General features: G+C 47.6%; 1 protein-coding gene and 14 non-coding genes across 15 annotated transcripts in view; all 15 read right to left on the reverse strand.

The window, feature by feature from the left end:
* Window positions 1-21,026, reverse strand: part of LOC127966565 (gastrula zinc finger protein XlCGF57.1-like) — a 164,763-nt gene that overhangs the window by 26,180 nt on the left and 117,557 nt on the right. The gene's annotated exons all lie outside the window — the stretch shown is intronic.
* trnal-aag (transfer RNA leucine (anticodon AAG)) lies at window positions 900-982 on the reverse strand. Its single transcript has one exon. It is a non-coding gene; the product is annotated as a tRNA-Leu (tRNA).
* On the reverse strand, window positions 2,310-2,391 carry trnal-aag (transfer RNA leucine (anticodon AAG)). The gene has a single exon. It is a non-coding gene; the product is annotated as a tRNA-Leu (tRNA).
* Window positions 3,719-3,800, reverse strand: trnal-aag (transfer RNA leucine (anticodon AAG)). Its single transcript has one exon. It is a non-coding gene; the product is annotated as a tRNA-Leu (tRNA).
* On the reverse strand, window positions 5,128-5,209 carry trnal-aag (transfer RNA leucine (anticodon AAG)). Its single transcript has one exon. It is a non-coding gene; the product is annotated as a tRNA-Leu (tRNA).
* On the reverse strand, window positions 6,537-6,618 carry trnal-aag (transfer RNA leucine (anticodon AAG)). The gene has a single exon. It is a non-coding gene; the product is annotated as a tRNA-Leu (tRNA).
* trnal-aag (transfer RNA leucine (anticodon AAG)) lies at window positions 7,946-8,027 on the reverse strand. The gene has a single exon. It is a non-coding gene; the product is annotated as a tRNA-Leu (tRNA).
* trnal-aag (transfer RNA leucine (anticodon AAG)) lies at window positions 9,355-9,436 on the reverse strand. Its single transcript has one exon. It is a non-coding gene; the product is annotated as a tRNA-Leu (tRNA).
* trnal-aag (transfer RNA leucine (anticodon AAG)) lies at window positions 10,764-10,845 on the reverse strand. The gene has a single exon. It is a non-coding gene; the product is annotated as a tRNA-Leu (tRNA).
* On the reverse strand, window positions 12,173-12,254 carry trnal-aag (transfer RNA leucine (anticodon AAG)). The gene has a single exon. It is a non-coding gene; the product is annotated as a tRNA-Leu (tRNA).
* trnal-aag (transfer RNA leucine (anticodon AAG)) lies at window positions 13,582-13,663 on the reverse strand. Its single transcript has one exon. It is a non-coding gene; the product is annotated as a tRNA-Leu (tRNA).
* trnal-aag (transfer RNA leucine (anticodon AAG)) lies at window positions 14,991-15,072 on the reverse strand. The gene has a single exon. It is a non-coding gene; the product is annotated as a tRNA-Leu (tRNA).
* trnal-aag (transfer RNA leucine (anticodon AAG)) lies at window positions 16,400-16,481 on the reverse strand. The gene has a single exon. It is a non-coding gene; the product is annotated as a tRNA-Leu (tRNA).
* trnal-aag (transfer RNA leucine (anticodon AAG)) lies at window positions 17,809-17,890 on the reverse strand. Its single transcript has one exon. It is a non-coding gene; the product is annotated as a tRNA-Leu (tRNA).
* trnal-aag (transfer RNA leucine (anticodon AAG)) lies at window positions 19,218-19,299 on the reverse strand. The gene has a single exon. It is a non-coding gene; the product is annotated as a tRNA-Leu (tRNA).

The following is a 21,026-nucleotide window of genomic DNA, read 5'->3' on the forward strand; positions in this document are numbered from 1 at the left end:
ATGGCAGCGGTATGATTCCACCAACGGCACCATAGAGACTGGAGCCTAAATACAGTACATTAGACCACTTGGCCACGCTACCCTGGTGGGAGTCCCTTTTGTTCGTCTTTGGGCTTTATACCATCCAGAAATAGAAGCGACGGCCTCCACAAACCTTATTCAGTAAACATGTCCAATGCGGCCAAGGAAAGCTCTTTAGAAAGCTCTTTATTCGGCCATGGCAGCAAAAAGTGTCTCCCGAAATGGAGCCCCTGGCAGCGGTGGGATTCAAAACCACGCCCCTAAAGAGACTGGGGAAAAACAGAAAGAACCTCTTGGCCACGCTACCAGATAATGCCCTTTACCCCAGGCACTATTCCACCAACTTTTTCCTTGTCGAGCTTCGCCACAAGATAACGTCTTGAATTTCTCCAAGGTTGAGGCTTCCTTCTTGAAGGGTTATGCAGTACTACCCCTGGAGGACCCCTTCCTGGAGAGTGCATGTCCTTCTCTTATAAAACACACCTGAATGCACTAATGAAGGCCCTTAGGGCTGTTCTGAAAATGGCAGATAGCTGAGCATTAGCCGTTATACTCAAAAAAGTAAAACATCCAAACATTTTTTCACCAAAAACTTTCAACGAGTGACATTGGCTGTTACCATCCTTTATGATACTTATTACTTTTCACTATTTCAAATTATATTCAAGTACTTTTTCCTGTTTTGAAGTAACTTCACTATACTTGTAAATTATTGGTGTCCCTACTTCAACTGGGTGCCTCTTTTGGAAAGGAGCAGAGGCTGGGACAGGCCTCCAGCGCTGACTTGGCTAAAAAGCAAGGAAAGCAAAAGCAGCTCAATTCGGATGTTCACACAGCATCACTTTGCAAAGCCACAGCAGTCTTCCAAAAGGCTTTCCTGGCAGCGGTGGGATTCGAACCCACGCCCGCCGAAGAGACTGGAGCCTTAATCCAGCGCCTTAGACCGCTCGGCCACGCTACCTTGATTGCCTGCGTTTCACGGGTCACTTGGACCAGTGGAAAGGCCGCCCCGAGCTGACTTTGATGAAAAGCTGCAGTCTAATCCTGTTTGCGTAAAACAAACCTGATCCCTTGCAGGTTAGGGCTTGCGGCTATGTCCCTGTCACAACAAGTCTGAGATAAGTTTGAAAGAACAGATCAGCACAAGATTGACTCAAATCGTCTTCAACGAAACCACAAGAAGTCAGTAAACCACAGAGGAAGTGCAGTGCCCCAGGAGCAGGACTGAGACAGCATGCCTTATCAAACAGGCGATCGGATGTGGGAGAGGATGAGGCTTCTTGTTTGACTCTCATGTTCCTGAAGGGCCTGACTGCTGCCAGGGAAAGTGTGTTCCCTCGCAATATTTTCAGACCATTATCGAGTACAAGCAGGGCCTCCCGGCCTCAATTAAACCACTGATGGCAGCGGTATGATTCCAACCAACGGCACCATAGAGACTGGAGCCTAAATACAGTACATTAGACCACTTGGCCACGCTACCCTGGTGGGAGTCCCTTTTGTTCGTCTTTGGGCTTTATACCATCCAGAAATAGAAGCGACGGCCTCCACAAACCTTATTCAGTAAACATGTCCAATGCGGTCAAGGAAAGCTCTTTATTCGGCCATGGCAGCAAAAAGTGTCTCCCGAAATGGAGCCCCTGGCAGCGGTGGGATTCAAAACCACGCCCCTAAAGAGACTGGGGAAAAACAGAAAGAACCTCTTGGCCACGCTACCAGATAATGCCCTTTACCCCAGGCACTATTCCACCAACTTTTTCCTTGTCGAGCTTCGCCACAAAATAACGTCTTGAATTTCTCCAAGGTTGAGGCTTCCTTCTTGAAGGGTTATGCAGTACTACCCCTGGAGGACCCCTTCCTGGAGAGTGCATGTCCTTCTCTTATAAAACACACCTGAATGCACTAATGAAGGCCCTTAGGGCTGTTCTGAAAATGGCAGATAGCTGAGCATTAGCCGTTATACTCAAAAAAGTAAAACATCCAAACATTTTTTCACCAAAAACTTTCAACGAGTGACATTGGCTGTTACCATCCTTTATGATACTTATTACTTTTCACTATTTCAAATTATATTCAAGTACTTTTTCCTGTTTTGAAGTAACTTCACTATACTTGTAAATTATTGGTGTCCCTACTTCAACTGGGTGCCTCTTTTGGAAAGGAGCAGAGGCTGGGACAGGCCTCCAGCGCTGACTTGGCTAAAAAGCAAGGAAAGCAAAAGCAGCTCAATTCGGATGTTCACACAGCATCACTTTGCAAAGCCACAGCAGTCTTCCAAAAGGCTTTCCTGGCAGCGGTGGGATTCGAACCCACGCCCCCGAAGAGACTGGAGCCTTAATCCAGCGCCTTAGACCGCTCGGCCACGCTACCTTGTTTGCCTGCGTTTCACGGGTCACTTGGACCAGTGGAAAGGCCGCCCCGAGCTGACTTTGATGAAAAGCTGCAGTCTAATCCTGTTTGCGTAAAACAAACCTGATCCCTTGCAGGTTAGGGCTTGCGGCTATGTCCCTGTCACAACAAGTCTGAGATAAGTTTGAAAGAACAGATCAGCACAAGATTGACTCAAATCGTCTTCAACGAAACCACAAGAAGTCAGTAAACCACAGAGGAAGTGCAGTGCCCCAGGAGCAGGACTGAGACAGCATGCCTTATCAAACAGGCGATCGGATGTGGGAGAGGATGAGGCTTCTTGTTTGACTCTCATGTTCCTGAAGGGCCTGACTGCTGCCAGGGAAAGTGTGTTCTCTCGCAATATTTTCAGACCATTATCGAGTACAAGCAGGGCCTCCCGGCCTCAATTAAACCACTGATGGCAGCGGTATGATTCCAACCAACGGCACCATAGAGACTGGAGCCTAAATACAGTACATTAGACCACTTGGCCACGCTACCCTGGTGGGAGTCCCTTTTGTTCGTCTTTGGGCTTTATACCATCCAGAAATAGAAGCGACGGCCTCCACAAACCTTATTCAGTAAACATGTCCAATGCGGCCAAGGAAAGCTCTTTATTCGGCCATGGCAGCAAAAAGTGTCTCCCGAAATGGAGCCCCTGGCAGCGGTGGGATTCAAAACCACGCCCCTAAAGAGACTGGGGAAAAACAGAAAGAACCTCTTGGCCACGCTACCAGATAATGCCCTTTACCCCAGGCACTATTCCACCAACTTTTTCCTTGTCGAGCTTCGCCACAAGATAACGTCTTGAATTTCTCCAAGGTTGAGGCTTCCTTCTTGAAGGGTTATGCAGTACTACCCCTGGAGGACCCCTTCCTGGAGAGTGCATGTCCTTCTCTTATAAAACACACCTGAATGCACTAATGAAGGCCCTTAGGGCTGTTCTGAAAATGGCAGATAGCTGAGCATTAGCCGTTATACTCAAAAAAGTAAAACATCCAAACATTTTTTCACCAAAAACTTTCAACGAGTGACATTGGCTGTTACCATCCTTTATGATACTTATTACTTTTCACTATTTCAAATTATATTCAAGTACTTTTTCCTGTTTTGAAGTAACTTCACTATAATTGTAAATTATTGGTGTCCCTACTTCAACTGGGTGCCTCTTTTAGAAAGGAGCAGAGGCTGGGACAGGCCTCCAGCGCTGACTTGGCTAAAAAGCAAGGAAAGCAAAAGCAGCTCAATTCGGATGTTCACCCAGCATCACTTTGCAAAGCCACAGCAGTCTTCCAAAAGGCTTTCCTGGCAACGGTGGGATTCGAACCCACGCCCCCGAAGAGACTGGAGCCTTAATCCAGCGCCTTAGACCGCTCGGCCACGCTACCTTGTTTGCCTGCGTTTCACGGGTCACTTGGACCAGTGGAAAGGCCGCCCCGAGCTGACTTTGATGAAAAGCTGCAGTCTAATCCTGTTTGCGTAAAACAAACCTGATCCCTTGCAGGTTAGGGCTTGCGGCTATGTCCCTGTCACAACAAGTCTGAGATAAGTTTGAAAGAACAGATCAGCACAAGATTGACTCAAATCGTCTTCAACGAAACCACAAGAAGTCAGTAAACCACAGAGGAAGTGCAGTGCCCCAGGAGCAGGACTGAGACAGCATGCCTTATCAAACAGGCGATCGGATGTGGGAGAGGATGAGGCTTCTTGTTTGACTCTCATGTTCCTGAAGGGCCTGACTGCTGCCAGGGAAAGTGTGTTCTCTCGCAATATTTTCAGACCATTATCGAGTACAAGCAGGGCCTCCCGGCCTCAATTAAACCACTGATGGCAGCGGTATGATTCCAACCAACGGCACCATAGAGACTGGAGCCTAAATACAGTACATTAGACCACTTGGCCACGCTACCCTGGTGGGAGTCCCTTTTGTTCGTCTTTGGGCTTTATACCATCCAGAAATAGAAGCGACGGCCTCCACAAACCTTATTCAGTAAACATGTCCAATGCGGCCAAGGAAAGCTCTTTATTCGGCCATGGCAGCAAAAAGTGTCTCCCGAAATGGAGCCCCTGGCAGCGGTGGGATTCAAAACCACGCCCCTAAAGAGACTGGGGAAAAACAGAAAGAACCTCTTGGCCACGCTACCAGATAATGCCCTTTACCCCAGGCACTATTCCACCAACTTTTTCCTTGTCGAGCTTCGCCACAAGATAACGTCTTGAATTTCTCCAAGGTTGAGGCTTCCTTCTTGAAGGGTTATGCAGTACTACCCCTGGAGGACCCCTTCCTGGAGAGTGCATGTCCTTCTCTTATAAAACACACCTGAATGCACTAATGAAGGCCCTTAGGGCTGTTCTGAAAATGGCAGATAGCTGAGCATTAGCCGTTATACTCAAAAAAGTAAAACATCCAAACATTTTTTCACCAAAAACTTTCAACGAGTGACATTGGCTGTTACCATCCTTTATGATACTTATTACTTTTCACTATTTCAAATTATATTCAAGTACTTTTTCCTGTTTTGAAGTAACTTCACTATAATTGTAAATTATTGGTGTCCCTACTTCAACTGGGTGCCTCTTTTAGAAAGGAGCAGAGGCTGGGACAGGCCTCCAGCGCTGACTTGGCTAAAAAGCAAGGAAAGCAAAAGCAGCTCAATTCGGATGTTCACCCAGCATCACTTTGCAAAGCCACAGCAGTCTTCCAAAAGGCTTTCCTGGCAACGGTGGGATTCGAACCCACGCCCCCGAAGAGACTGGAGCCTTAATCCAGCGCCTTAGACCGCTCGGCCACGCTACCTTGTTTGCCTGCGTTTCACGGGTCACTTGGACCAGTGGAAAGGCCGCCCCGAGCTGACTTTGATGAAAAGCTGCAGTCTAATCCTGTTTGCGTAAAACAAACCTGATCCCTTGCAGGTTAGGGCTTGCGGCTATGTCCCTGTCACAACAAGTCTGAGATAAGTTTGAAAGAACAGATCAGCACAAGATTGACTCAAATCGTCTTCAACGAAACCACAAGAAGTCAGTAAACCACAGAGGAAGTGCAGTGCCCCAGGAGCAGGACTGAGACAGCATGCCTTATCAAACAGGCGATCGGATGTGGGAGAGGATGAGGCTTCTTGTTTGACTCTCATGTTCCTGAAGGGCCTGACTGCTGCCAGGGAAAGTGTGTTCTCTCGCAATATTTTCAGACCATTATCGAGTACAAGCAGGGCCTCCCGGCCTCAATTAAACCACTGATGGCAGCGGTATGATTCCAACCAACGGCACCATAGAGACTGGAGCCTAAATACAGTACATTAGACCACTTGGCCACGCTACCCTGGTGGGAGTCCCTTTTGTTCGTCTTTGGGCTTTATACCATCCAGAAATAGAAGCGACGGCCTCCACAAACCTTATTCAGTAAACATGTCCAATGCGGCCAAGGAAAGCTCTTTATTCGGCCATGGCAGCAAAAAGTGTCTCCCGAAATGGAGCCCCTGGCAGCGGTGGGATTCAAAACCACGCCCCTAAAGAGACTGGGGAAAAACAGAAAGAACCTCTTGGCCACGCTACCAGATAATGCCCTTTACCCCAGGCACTATTCCACCAACTTTTTCCTTGTCGAGCTTCGCCACAAGATAACGTCTTGAATTTCTCCAAGGTTGAGGCTTCCTTCTTGAAGGGTTATGCAGTACTACCCCTGGAGGACCCCTTCCTGGAGAGTGCATGTCCTTCTCTTATAAAACACACCTGAATGCACTAATGAAGGCCCTTAGGGCTGTTCTGAAAATGGCAGATAGCTGAGCATTAGCCGTTATACTCAAAAAAGTAAAACATCCAAACATTTTTTCACCAAAAACTTTCAACGAGTGACATTGGCTGTTACCATCCTTTATGATACTTATTACTTTTCACTATTTCAAATTATATTCAAGTACTTTTTCCTGTTTTGAAGTAACTTCACTATACTTGTAAATTATTGGTGTCCCTACTTCAACTGGGTGCCTCTTTTGGAAAGGAGCAGAGGCTGGGACAGGCCTCCAGCGCTGACTTGGCTAAAAAGCAAGGAAAGCAAAAGCAGCTCAATTCGGATGTTCACACAGCATCACTTTGCAAAGCCACAGCAGTCTTCCAAAAGGCTTTCCTGGCAGCGGTGGGATTTGAACCCACGCCCCCGAAGAGACTGGAGCCTTAATCCAGCGCCTTAGACCGCTCGGCCACGCTACCTTGTTTGCCTGCGTTTCACGGGTCACTTGGACCAGTGGAAAGGCCGCCCCGAGCTGACTTTGATGAAAAGCTGCAGTCTAATCCTGTTTGCGTAAAACAAACCTGATCCCTTGCAGGTTAGGGCTTGCGGCTATGTCCCTGTCACAACAAGTCTGAGATAAGTTTGAAAGAACAGATCAGCACAAGATTGACTCAAATCGTCTTCAACGAAACCACAAGAAGTCAGTAAACCACAGAGGAAGTGCAGTGCCCCAGGAGCAGGACTGAGACAGCATGCCTTATCAAACAGGCGATCGGATGTGGGAGAGGATGAGGCTTCTTGTTTGACTCTCATGTTCCTGAAGGGCCTGACTGCTGCCAGGGAAAGTGTGTTCTCTCGCAATATTTTCAGACCATTATCGAGTACAAGCAGGGCCTCCCGGCCTCAATTAAACCACTGATGGCAGCGGTATGATTCCAACCAACGGCACCATAGAGACTGGAGCCTAAATACAGTACATTAGACCACTTGGCCACGCTACCCTGGTGGGAGTCCCTTTTGTTCGTCTTTGGGCTTTATACCATCCAGAAATAGAAGCGACGGCCTCCACAAACCTTATTCAGTAAACATGTCCAATGCGGCCAAGGAAAGCTCTTTATTCGGCCATGGCAGCAAAAAGTGTCTCCCGAAATGGAGCCCCTGGCAGCGGTGGGATTCAAAACCACGCCCCTAAAGAGACTGGGGAAAAACAGAAAGAACCTCTTGGCCACGCTACCAGATAATGCCCTTTACCCCAGGCACTATTCCACCAACTTTTTCCTTGTCGAGCTTCGCCACAAGATAACGTCTTGAATTTCTCCAAGGTTGAGGCTTCCTTCTTGAAGGGTTATGCAGTACTACCCCTGGAGGACCCCTTCCTGGAGAGTGCATGTCCTTCTCTTATAAAACACACCTGAATGCACTAATGAAGGCCCTTAGGGCTGTTCTGAAAATGGCAGATAGCTGAGCATTAGCCGTTATATTCAAAAAAGTAAAACATCCAAACATTTTTTCACCAAAAACTTTCAACGAGTGACATTGGCTGTTACCATCCTTTATGATACTTATTACTTTTCACTATTTCAAATTATATTCAAGTACTTTTTCCTGTTTTGAAGTAACTTCACTATAATTGTAAATTATTGGTGTCCCTACTTCAACTGGGTGCCTCTTTTAGAAAGGAGCAGAGGCTGGGACAGGCCTCCAGCGCTGACTTGGCTAAAAAGCAAGGAAAGCAAAAGCAGCTCAATTCGGATGTTCACCCAGCATCACTTTGCAAAGCCACAGCAGTCTTCCAAAAGGCTTTCCTGGCAACGGTGGGATTCGAACCCACGCCCCCGAAGAGACTGGAGCCTTAATCCAGCGCCTTAGACCGCTCGGCCACGCTACCTTGTTTGCCTGCGTTTCACGGGTCACTTGGACCAGTGGAAAGGCCGCCCCGAGCTGACTTTGATGAAAAGCTGCAGTCTAATCCTGTTTGCGTAAAACAAACCTGATCCCTTGCAGGTTAGGGCTTGCGGCTATGTCCCTGTCACAACAAGTCTGAGATAAGTTTGAAAGAACAGATCAGCACAAGATTGACTCAAATCGTCTTCAACGAAACCACAAGAAGTCAGTAAACCACAGAGGAAGTGCAGTGCCCCAGGAGCAGGACTGAGACAGCATGCCTTATCAAACAGGCGATCGGATGTGGGAGAGGATGAGGCTTCTTGTTTGACTCTCATGTTCCTGAAGGGCCTGACTGCTGCCAGGGAAAGTGTGTTCTCTCGCAATATTTTCAGACCATTATCGAGTACAAGCAGGGCCTCCCGGCCTCAATTAAACCACTGATGGCAGCGGTATGATTCCAACCAACGGCACCATAGAGACTGGAGCCTAAATACAGTACATTAGACCACTTGGCCACGCTACCCTGGTGGGAGTCCCTTTTGTTCGTCTTTGGGCTTTATACCATCCAGAAATAGAAGCGACGGCCTCCACAAACCTTATTCAGTAAACATGTCCAATGCGGCCAAGGAAAGCTCTTTATTCGGCCATGGCAGCAAAAAGTGTCTCCCGAAATGGAGCCCCTGGCAGCGGTGGGATTCAAAACCACGCCCCTAAAGAGACTGGGGAAAAACAGAAAGAACCTCTTGGCCACGCTACCAGATAATGCCCTTTACCCCAGGCACTATTCCACCAACTTTTTCCTTGTCGAGCTTCGCCACAAGATAACGTCTTGAATTTCTCCAAGGTTGAGGCTTCCTTCTTGAAGGGTTATGCAGTACTACCCCTGGAGGACCCCTTCCTGGAGAGTGCATGTCCTTCTCTTATAAAACACACCTGAATGCACTAATGAAGGCCCTTAGGGCTGTTCTGAAAATGGCAGATAGCTGAGCATTAGCCGTTATACTCAAAAAAGTAAAACATCCAAACATTTTTTCACCAAAAACTTTCAACGAGTGACATTGGCTGTTACCATCCTTTATGATACTTATTACTTTTCACTATTTCAAATTATATTCAAGTACTTTTTCCTGTTTTGAAGTAACTTCACTATAATTGTAAATTATTGGTGTCCCTACTTCAACTGGGTGCCTCTTTTAGAAAGGAGCAGAGGCTGGGACAGGCCTCCAGCGCTGACTTGGCTAAAAAGCAAGGAAAGCAAAAGCAGCTCAATTCGGATGTTCACCCAGCATCACTTTGCAAAGCCACAGCAGTCTTCCAAAAGGCTTTCCTGGCAACGGTGGGATTCGAACCCACGCCCCCGAAGAGACTGGAGCCTTAATCCAGCGCCTTAGACCGCTCGGCCACGCTACCTTGTTTGCCTGCGTTTCACGGGTCACTTGGACCAGTGGAAAGGCCGCCCCGAGCTGACTTTGATGAAAAGCTGCAGTCTAATCCTGTTTGCGTAAAACAAACCTGATCCCTTGCAGGTTAGGGCTTGCGGCTATGTCCCTGTCACAACAAGTCTGAGATAAGTTTGAAAGAACAGATCAGCACAAGATTGACTCAAATCGTCTTCAACGAAACCACAAGAAGTCAGTAAACCACAGAGGAAGTGCAGTGCCCCAGGAGCAGGACTGAGACAGCATGCCTTATCAAACAGGCGATCGGATGTGGGAGAGGATGAGGCTTCTTGTTTGACTCTCATGTTCCTGAAGGGCCTGACTGCTGCCAGGGAAAGTGTGTTCTCTCGCAATATTTTCAGACCATTATCGAGTACAAGCAGGGCCTCCCGGCCTCAATTAAACCACTGATGGCAGCGGTATGATTCCAACCAACGGCACCATAGAGACTGGAGCCTAAATACAGTACATTAGACCACTTGGCCACGCTACCCTGGTGGGAGTCCCTTTTGTTCGTCTTTGGGCTTTATACCATCCAGAAATAGAAGCGACGGCCTCCACAAACCTTATTCAGTAAACATGTCCAATGCGGCCAAGGAAAGCTCTTTATTCGGCCATGGCAGCAAAAAGTGTCTCCCGAAATGGAGCCCCTGGCAGCGGTGGGATTCAAAACCACGCCCCTAAAGAGACTGGGGAAAAACAGAAAGAACCTCTTGGCCACGCTACCAGATAATGCCCTTTACCCCAGGCACTATTCCACCAACTTTTTCCTTGTCGAGCTTCGCCACAAGATAACGTCTTGAATTTCTCCAAGGTTGAGGCTTCCTTCTTGAAGGGTTATGCAGTACTACCCCTGGAGGACCCCTTCCTGGAGAGTGCATGTCCTTCTCTTATAAAACACACCTGAATGCACTAATGAAGGCCCTTAGGGCTGTTCTGAAAATGGCAGATAGCTGAGCATTAGCCGTTATACTCAAAAAAGTAAAACATCCAAACATTTTTTCACCAAAAACTTTCAACGAGTGACATTGGCTGTTACCATCCTTTATGATACTTATTACTTTTCACTATTTCAAATTATATTCAAGTACTTTTTCCTGTTTTGAAGTAACTTCACTATACTTGTAAATTATTGGTGTCCCTACTTCAACTGGGTGCCTCTTTTGGAAAGGAGCAGAGGCTGGGACAGGCCTCCAGCGCTGACTTGGCTAAAAAGCAAGGAAAGCAAAAGCAGCTCAATTCGGATGTTCACACAGCATCACTTTGCAAAGCCACAGCAGTCTTCCAAAAGGCTTTCCTGGCAGCGGTGGGATTTGAACCCACGCCCCCGAAGAGACTGGAGCCTTAATCCAGCGCCTTAGACCGCTCGGCCACGCTACCTTGTTTGCCTGCGTTTCACGGGTCACTTGGACCAGTGGAAAGGCCGCCCCGAGCTGACTTTGATGAAAAGCTGCAGTCTAATCCTGTTTGCGTAAAACAAACCTGATCCCTTGCAGGTTAGGGCTTGCGGCTATGTCCCTGTCACAACAAGTCTGAGATAAGTTTGAAAGAACAGATCAGCACAAGATTGACTCAAATCGTCTTCAACGAAACCACAAGAAGTCAGTAAACCACAGAGGAAGTGCAGTGCCCCAGGAGCAGGACTGAGACAGCATGCCTTATCAAACAGGCGATCGGATGTGGGAGAGGATGAGGCTTCTTGTTTGACTCTCATGTTCCTGAAGGGCCTGACTGCTGCCAGGGAAAGTGTGTTCTCTCGCAATATTTTCAGACCATTATCGAGTACAAGCAGGGCCTCCCGGCCTCAATTAAACCACTGATGGCAGCGGTATGATTCCAACCAACGGCACCATAGAGACTGGAGCCTAAATACAGTACATTAGACCACTTGGCCACGCTACCCTGGTGGGAGTCCCTTTTGTTCGTCTTTGGGCTTTATACCATCCAGAAATAGAAGCGACGGCCTCCACAAACCTTATTCAGTAAACATGTCCAATGCGGCCAAGGAAAGCTCTTTATTCGGCCATGGCAGCAAAAAGTGTCTCCCGAAATGGAGCCCCTGGCAGCGGTGGGATTCAAAACCACGCCCCTAAAGAGACTGGGGAAAAACAGAAAGAACCTCTTGGCCACGCTACCAGATAATGCCCTTTACCCCAGGCACTATTCCACCAACTTTTTCCTTGTCGAGCTTCGCCACAAGATAACGTCTTGAATTTCTCCAAGGTTGAGGCTTCCTTCTTGAAGGGTTATGCAGTACTACCCCTGGAGGACCCCTTCCTGGAGAGTGCATGTCCTTCTCTTATAAAACACACCTGAATGCACTAATGAAGGCCCTTAGGGCTGTTCTGAAAATGGCAGATAGCTGAGCATTAGCCGTTATACTCAAAAAAGTAAAACATCCAAACATTTTTTCACCAAAAACTTTCAACGAGTGACATTGGCTGTTACCATCCTTTATGATACTTATTACTTTTCACTATTTCAAATTATATTCAAGTACTTTTTCCTGTTTTGAAGTAACTTCACTATAATTGTAAATTATTGGTGTCCCTACTTCAACTGGGTGCCTCTTTTAGAAAGGAGCAGAGGCTGGGACAGGCCTCCAGCGCTGACTTGGCTAAAAAGCAAGGAAAGCAAAAGCAGCTCAATTCGGATGTTCACCCAGCATCACTTTGCAAAGCCACAGCAGTCTTCCAAAAGGCTTTCCTGGCAACGGTGGGATTCGAACCCACGCCCCCGAAGAGACTGGAGCCTTAATCCAGCGCCTTAGACCGCTCGGCCACGCTACCTTGTTTGCCTGCGTTTCACGGGTCACTTGGACCAGTGGAAAGGCCGCCCCGAGCTGACTTTGATGAAAAGCTGCAGTCTAATCCTGTTTGCGTAAAACAAACCTGATCCCTTGCAGGTTAGGGCTTGCGGCTATGTCCCTGTCACAACAAGTCTGAGATAAGTTTGAAAGAACAGATCAGCACAAGATTGACTCAAATCGTCTTCAACGAAACCACAAGAAGTCAGTAAACCACAGAGGAAGTGCAGTGCCCCAGGAGCAGGACTGAGACAGCATGCCTTATCAAACAGGCGATCGGATGTGGGAGAGGATGAGGCTTCTTGTTTGACTCTCATGTTCCTGAAGGGCCTGACTGCTGCCAGGGAAAGTGTGTTCTCTCGCAATATTTTCAGACCATTATCGAGTACAAGCAGGGCCTCCCGGCCTCAATTAAACCACTGATGGCAGCGGTATGATTCCAACCAACGGCACCATAGAGACTGGAGCCTAAATACAGTACATTAGACCACTTGGCCACGCTACCCTGGTGGGAGTCCCTTTTGTTCGTCTTTGGGCTTTATACCATCCAGAAATAGAAGCGACGGCCTCCACAAACCTTATTCAGTAAACATGTCCAATGCGGCCAAGGAAAGCTCTTTATTCGGCCATGGCAGCAAAAAGTGTCTCCCGAAATGGAGCCCCTGGCAGCGGTGGGATTCAAAACCACGCCCCTAAAGAGACTGGGGAAAAACAGAAAGAACCTCTTGGCCACGCTACCAGATAATGCCCTTTACCCCAGGCACTATTCCACCAACTTTTTCCTTGTCGAGCTTCGCCACAAGATAACGTCTTGAATTTCTCCAAGGTTGAGGCTTCCTTCTTGAAGGGTTATGCAGTACTACCCCTGGAGGACCCCTTCCTGGAGAGTGCATGTCCTTCTCTTATAAAACACACCTGAATGCACTAATGAAGGCCCTTAGGGCTGTTCTGAAAATGGCAGATAGCTGAGCATTAGCCGTTATACTCAAAAAAGTAAAACATCCAAACATTTTTTCACCAAAAACTTTCAACGAGTGACATTGGCTGTTACCATCCTTTATGATACTTATTACTTTTCACTATTTCAAATTATATTCAAGTACTTTTTCCTGTTTTGAAGTAACTTCACTATACTTGTAAATTATTGGTGTCCCTACTTCAACTGGGTGCCTCTTTTGGAAAGGAGCAGAGGCTGGGACAGGCCTCCAGCGCTGACTTGGCTAAAAAGCAAGGAAAGCAAAAGCAGCTCAATTCGGATGTTCACACAGCATCACTTTGCAAAGCCACAGCAGTCTTCCAAAAGGCTTTCCTGGCAGCGGTGGGATTTGAACCCACGCCCCCGAAGAGACTGGAGCCTTAATCCAGCGCCTTAGACCGCTCGGCCACGCTACCTTGTTTGCCTGCGTTTCACGGGTCACTTGGACCAGTGGAAAGGCCGCCCCGAGCTGACTTTGATGAAAAGCTGCAGTCTAATCCTGTTTGCGTAAAACAAACCTGATCCCTTGCAGGTTAGGGCTTGCGGCTATGTCCCTGTCACAACAAGTCTGAGATAAGTTTGAAAGAACAGATCAGCACAAGATTGACTCAAATCGTCTTCAACGAAACCACAAGAAGTCAGTAAACCACAGAGGAAGTGCAGTGCCCCAGGAGCAGGACTGAGACAGCATGCCTTATCAAACAGGCGATCGGATGTGGGAGAGGATGAGGCTTCTTGTTTGACTCTCATGTTCCTGAAGGGCCTGACTGCTGCCAGGGAAAGTGTGTTCTCTCGCAATATTTTCAGACCATTATCGAGTACAAGCAGGGCCTCCCGGCCTCAATTAAACCACTGATGGCAGCGGTATGATTCCAACCAACGGCACCATAGAGACTGGAGCCTAAATACAGTACATTAGACCACTTGGCCACGCTACCCTGGTGGGAGTCCCTTTTGTTCGTCTTTGGGCTTTATACCATCCAGAAATAGAAGCGACGGCCTCCACAAACCTTATTCAGTAAACATGTCCAATGCGGCCAAGGAAAGCTCTTTATTCGGCCATGGCAGCAAAAAGTGTCTCCCGAAATGGAGCCCCTGGCAGCGGTGGGATTCAAAACCACGCCCCTAAAGAGACTGGGGAAAAACAGAAAGAACCTCTTGGCCACGCTACCAGATAATGCCCTTTACCCCAGGCACTATTCCACCAACTTTTTCCTTGTCGAGCTTCGCCACAAGATAACGTCTTGAATTTCTCCAAGGTTGAGGCTTCCTTCTTGAAGGGTTATGCAGTACTACCCCTGGAGGACCCCTTCCTGGAGAGTGCATGTCCTTCTCTTATAAAACACACCTGAATGCACTAATGAAGGCCCTTAGGGCTGTTCTGAAAATGGCAGATAGCTGAGCATTAGCCGTTATATTCAAAAAAGTAAAACATCCAAACATTTTTTCACCAAAAACTTTCAACGAGTGACATTGGCTGTTACCATCCTTTATGATACTTATTACTTTTCACTATTTCAAATTATATTCAAGTACTTTTTCCTGTTTTGAAGTAACTTCACTATAATTGTAAATTATTGGTGTCCCTACTTCAACTGGGTGCCTCTTTTAGAAAGGAGCAGAGGCTGGGACAGGCCTCCAGCGCTGACTTGGCTAAAAAGCAAGGAAAGCAAAAGCAGCTCAATTCGGATGTTCACCCAGCATCACTTTGCAAAGCCACAGCAGTCTTCCAAAAGGCTTTCCTGGCAACGGTGGGATTCGAACCCACGCCCCCGAAGAGACTGGAGCCTTAATCCAGCGCCTTAGACCGCTCGGCCACGCTACCTTGTTTGCCTGCGTTTCACGGGTCACTTGGACCAGTGGAAAGGCCGCCCCGAGCTGACTTTGATGAAAAGCTGCAGTCTAATCCTGTTTGCGTAAAACAAACCTGATCCCTTGCAGGTTAGGGCTTGCGGCTATGTCCCTGTCACAACAAGTCTGAGATAAGTTTGAAAGAACAGATCAGCACAAGATTGACTCAAATCGTCTTCAACGAAACCACAAGAAGTCAGTAAACCACAGAGGAAGTGCAGTGCCCCAGGAGCAGGACTGAGACAGCATGCCTTATCAAACAGGCGATCGGATGTGGGAGAGGATGAGGCTTCTTGTTTGACTCTCATGTTCCTGAAGGGCCTGACTGCTGCCAGGGAAAGTGTGTTCTCTCGCAATATTTTCAGACCATTATCGAGTACAAGCAGGGCCTCCCGGCCTCAATTAAACCACTGATGGCAGCGGTATGATTCCAACCAACGGCACCATAGAGACTGGAGCCTAAATACAGTACATTAGACCACTTGGCCACGCTACCCTGGTGGGAGTCCCTTTTGTTCGTCTTTGGGCTTTATACCATCCAGAAATAGAAGCGACGGCCTCCACAAACCTTATTCAGTAAACATGTCCAATGCGGCCAAGGAAAGCTCTTTATTCGGCCATGGCAGCAAAAAGTGTCTCCCGAAATGGAGCCCCTGGCAGCGGTGGGATTCAAAACCACGCCCCTAAAGAGACTGGGGAAAAACAGAAAGAACCTCTTGGCCACGCTACCAGATAATGCCCTTTACCCCAGGCACTATTCCACCAACTTTTTCCTTGTCGAGCTTCGCCACAAGATAACGTCTTGAATTTCTCCAAGGTTGAGGCTTCCTTCTTGAAGGGTTATGCAGTACTACCCCTGGAGGACCCCTTCCTGGAGAGTGCATGTCCTTCTCTTATAAAACACACCTGAATGCACTAATGAAGGCCCTTAGGGCTGTTCTGAAAATGGCAGATAGCTGAGCATTAGCCGTTATACTCAAAAAAGTAAAACATCCAAACATTTTTTCACCAAAAACTTTCAACGAGTGACATTGGCTGTTACCATCCTTTATGATACTTATTACTTTTCACTATTTCAAATTATATTCAAGTACTTTTTCCTGTTTTGAAGTAACTTCACTATAATTGTAAATTATTGGTGTCCCTACTTCAACTGGGTGCCTCTTTTAGAAAGGAGCAGAGGCTGGGACAGGCCTCCAGCGCTGACTTGGCTAAAAAGCAAGGAAAGCAAAAGCAGCTCAATTCGGATGTTCACCCAGCATCACTTTGCAAAGCCACAGCAGTCTTCCAAAAGGCTTTCCTGGCAACGGTGGGATTCGAACCCACGCCCCCGAAGAGACTGGAGCCTTAATCCAGCGCCTTAGACCGCTCGGCCACGCTACCTTGTTTGCCTGCGTTTCACGGGTCACTTGGACCAGTGGAAAGGCCGCCCCGAGCTGACTTTGATGAAAAGCTGCAGTCTAATCCTGTTTGCGTAAAACAAACCTGATCCCTTGCAGGTTAGGGCTTGCGGCTATGTCCCTGTCACAACAAGTCTGAGATAAGTTTGAAAGAACAGATCAGCACAAGATTGACTCAAATCGTCTTCAACGAAACCACAAGAAGTCAGTAAACCACAGAGGAAGTGCAGTGCCCCAGGAGCAGGACTGAGACAGCATGCCTTATCAAACAGGCGATCGGATGTGGGAGAGGATGAGGCTTCTTGTTTGACTCTCATGTTCCTGAAGGGCCTGACTGCTGCCAGGGAAAGTGTGTTCTCTCGCAATATTTTCAGACCATTATCGAGTACAAGCAGGGCCTCCCGGCCTCAATTAAACCACTGATGGCAGCGGTATGATTCCAACCAACGGCACCATAGAGACTGGAGCCTAAATACAGTACATTAGACCACTTGGCCACGCTACCCTGGTGGGAGTCCCTTTTGTTCGTCTTTGGGCTTTATACCATCCAGAAATAGAAGCGACGGCCTCCACAAACCTTATTCAGTAAACATGTCCAATGCGGCCAAGGAAAGCTCTTTATTCGGCCATGGCAGCAAAAAGTGTCTCCCGAAATGGAGCCCCTGGCAGCGGTGGGATTCAAAACCACGCCCCTAAAGAGACTGGGGAAAAACAGAAAGAACCTCTTGGCCACGCTACCAGATAATGCCCTTTACCCCAGGCACTATTCCACCAACTTTTTCCTTGTCGAGCTTCGCCACAAGATAACGTCTTGAATTTCTCCAAGGTTGAGGCTTCCTTCTTGAAGGGTTATGCAGTACTACCCCTGGAGGACCCCTTCCTGGAGAGTGCATGTCCTTCTCTTATAAAACACACCTGAATGCACTAATGAAGGCCCTTAGGGCTGTTCTGAAAATGGCAGATAGCTGAGCATTAGCCGTTATACTCAAAAAAGTAAAACATCCAAACATTTTTTCACCAAAAACTTTCAACGAGTGACATTGGCTGTTACCATCCTTTATGATACTTATTACTTTTCACTATTTCAAATTATATTCAAGTACTTTTTCCTGTTTTGAAGTAACTTCACTATACTTGTAAATTATTGGTGTCCCTACTTCAACTGGGTGCCTCTTTTGGAAAGGAGCAGAGGCTGGGACAGGCCTCCAGCGCTGACTTGGCTAAAAAGCAAGGAAAGCAAAAGCAGCTCAATTCGGATGTTCACACAGCATCACTTTGCAAAGCCACAGCAGTCTTCCAAAAGGCTTTCCTGGCAGCGGTGGGATTTGAACCCACGCCCCCGAAGAGACTGGAGCCTTAATCCAGCGCCTTAGACCGCTCGGCCACGCTACCTTGTTTGCCTGCGTTTCACGGGTCACTTGGACCAGTGGAAAGGCCGCCCCGAGCTGACTTTGATGAAAAGCTGCAGTCTAATCCTGTTTGCGTAAAACAAACCTGATCCCTTGCAGGTTAGGGCTTGCGGCTATGTCCCTGTCACAACAAGTCTGAGATAAGTTTGAAAGAACAGATCAGCACAAGATTGACTCAAATCGTCTTCAACGAAACCACAAGAAGTCAGTAAACCACAGAGGAAGTGCAGTGCCCCAGGAGCAGGACTGAGACAGCATGCCTTATCAAACAGGCGATCGGATGTGGGAGAGGATGAGGCTTCTTGTTTGACTCTCATGTTCCTGAAGGGCCTGACTGCTGCCAGGGAAAGTGTGTTCTCTCGCAATATTTTCAGACCATTATCGAGTACAAGCAGGGCCTCCCGGCCTCAATTAAACCACTGATGGCAGCGGTATGATTCCAACCAACGGCACCATAGAGACTGGAGCCTAAATACAGTACATTAGACCACTTGGCCACGCTACCCTGGTGGGAGTCCCTTTTGTTCGTCTTTGGGCTTTATACCATCCAGAAATAGAAGCGACGGCCTCCACAAACCTTATTCAGTAAACATGTCCAATGCGGCCAAGGAAAGCTCTTTATTCGGCCATGGCAGCAAAAAGTGTCTCCCGAAATGGAGCCCCTGGCAGCGGTGGGATTCAAAACCACGCCCCTAAAGAGACTGGGGAAAAACAGAAAGAACCTCTTGGCCACGCTACCAGATAATGCCCTTTACCCCAGGCACTATTCCACCAACTTTTTCCTTGTCGAGCTTCGCCACAAGATAACGTCTTGAATTTCTCCAAGGTTGAGGCTTCCTTCTTGAAGGGTTATGCAGTACTACCCCTGGAGGACCCCTTCCTGGAGAGTGCATGTCCTTCTCTTATAAAACACACCTGAATGCACTAATGAAGGCCCTTAGGGCTGTTCTGAAAATGGCAGATAGCTGAGCATTAGCCGTTATACTCAAAAAAGTAAAACATCCAAACATTTTTTCACCAAAAACTTTCAACGAGTGACATTGGCTGTTACCATCCTTTATGATACTTATTACTTTTCACTATTTCAAATTATATTCAAGTACTTTTTCCTGTTTTGAAGTAACTTCACTATAATTGTAAATTATTGGTGTCCCTACTTCAACTGGGTGCCTCTTTTAGAAAGGAGCAGAGGCTGGGACAGGCCTCCAGCGCTGACTTGGCTAAAAAGCAAGGAAAGCAAAAGCAGCTCAATTCGGATGTTCACCCAGCATCACTTTGCAAAGCCACAGCAGTCTTCCAAAAGGCTTTCCTGGCAACGGTGGGATTCGAACCCACGCCCCCGAAGAGACTGGAGCCTTAATCCAGCGCCTTAGACCGCTCGGCCACGCTACCTTGTTTGCCTGCGTTTCACGGGTCACTTGGACCAGTGGAAAGGCCGCCCCGAGCTGACTTTGATGAAAAGCTGCAGTCTAATCCTGTTTGCGTAAAACAAACCTGATCCCTTGCAGGTTAGGGCTTGCGGCTATGTCCCTGTCACAACAAGTCTGAGATAAGTTTGAAAGAACAGATCAGCACAAGATTGACTCAAATCGTCTTCAACGAAACCACAAGAAGTCAGTAAACCACAGAGGAAGTGCAGTGCCCCAGGAGCAGGACTGAGACAGCATGCCTTATCAAACAGGCGATCGGATGTGGGAGAGGATGAGGCTTCTTGTTTGACTCTCATGTTCCTGAAGGGCCTGACTGCTGCCAGGGAAAGTGTGTTCTCTCGCAATATTTTCAGACCATTATCGAGTACAAGCAGGGCCTCCCGGCCTCAATTAAACCACTGATGGCAGCGGTATGATTCCAACCAACGGCACCATAGAGACTGGAGCCTAAATACAGTACATTAGACCACTTGGCCACGCTACCCTGGTGGGAGTCCCTTTTGTTCGTCTTTGGGCTTTATACCATCCAGAAATAGAAGCGACGGCCTCCACAAACCTTATTCAGTAAACATGTCCAATGCGGCCAAGGAAAGCTCTTTATTCGGCCATGGCAGCAAAAAGTGTCTCCCGAAATGGAGCCCCTGGCAGCGGTGGGATTCAAAACCACGCCCCTAAAGAGACTGGGGAAAAACAGAAAGAACCTCTTGGCCACGCTACCAGATAATGCCCTTTACCCCAGGCACTATTCCACCAACTTTTTCCTTGTCGAGCTTCGCCACAAGATAACGTCTTGAATTTCTCCAAGGTTGAGGCTTCCTTCTTGAAGGGTTATGCAGTACTACCCCTGGAGGACCCCTTCCTGGAGAGTGCATGTCCTTCTCTTATAAAACACACCTGAATGCACTAATGAAGGCCCTTAGGGCTGTTCTGAAAATGGCAGATAGCTGAGCATTAGCCGTTATACTCAAAAAAGTAAAACATCCAAACATTTTTTCACCAAAAACTTTCAACGAGTGACATTGGCTGTTACCATCCTTTATGATACTTATTACTTTTCACTATTTCAAATTATATTCAAGTACTTTTTCCTGTTTTGAAGTAACTTCACTATACTTGTAAATTATTGGTGTCCCTACTTCAACTGGGTGCCTCTTTTGGAAAGGAGCAGAGGCTGGGACAGGCCTCCAGCGCTGACTTGGCTAAAAAGCAAGGAAAGCAAAAGCAGCTCAATTCGGATGTTCACACAGCATCACTTTGCAAAGCCACAGCAGTCTTCCAAAAGGCTTTCCTGGCAGCGGTGGGATTTGAACCCACGCCCCCGAAGAGACTGGAGCCTTAATCCAGCGCCTTAGACCGCTCGGCCACGCTACCTTGTTTGCCTGCGTTTCACGGGTCACTTGGACCAGTGGAAAGGCCGCCCCGAGCTGACTTTGATGAAAAGCTGCAGTCTAATCCTGTTTGCGTAAAACAAACCTGATCCCTTGCAGGTTAGGGCTTGCGGCTATGTCCCTGTCACAACAAGTCTGAGATAAGTTTGAAAGAACAGATCAGCACAAGATTGACTCAAATCGTCTTCAACGAAACCACAAGAAGTCAGTAAACCACAGAGGAAGTGCAGTGCCCCAGGAGCAGGACTGAGACAGCATGCCTTATCAAACAGGCGATCGGATGTGGGAGAGGATGAGGCTT

The sequence above is a fragment of the Carassius gibelio genome, chromosome A4, assembly GCF_023724105.1.
Source record: "Carassius gibelio isolate Cgi1373 ecotype wild population from Czech Republic chromosome A4, carGib1.2-hapl.c, whole genome shotgun sequence".
Classification (NCBI taxonomy): Eukaryota; Metazoa; Chordata; class Actinopteri; order Cypriniformes; family Cyprinidae; genus Carassius; species Carassius gibelio.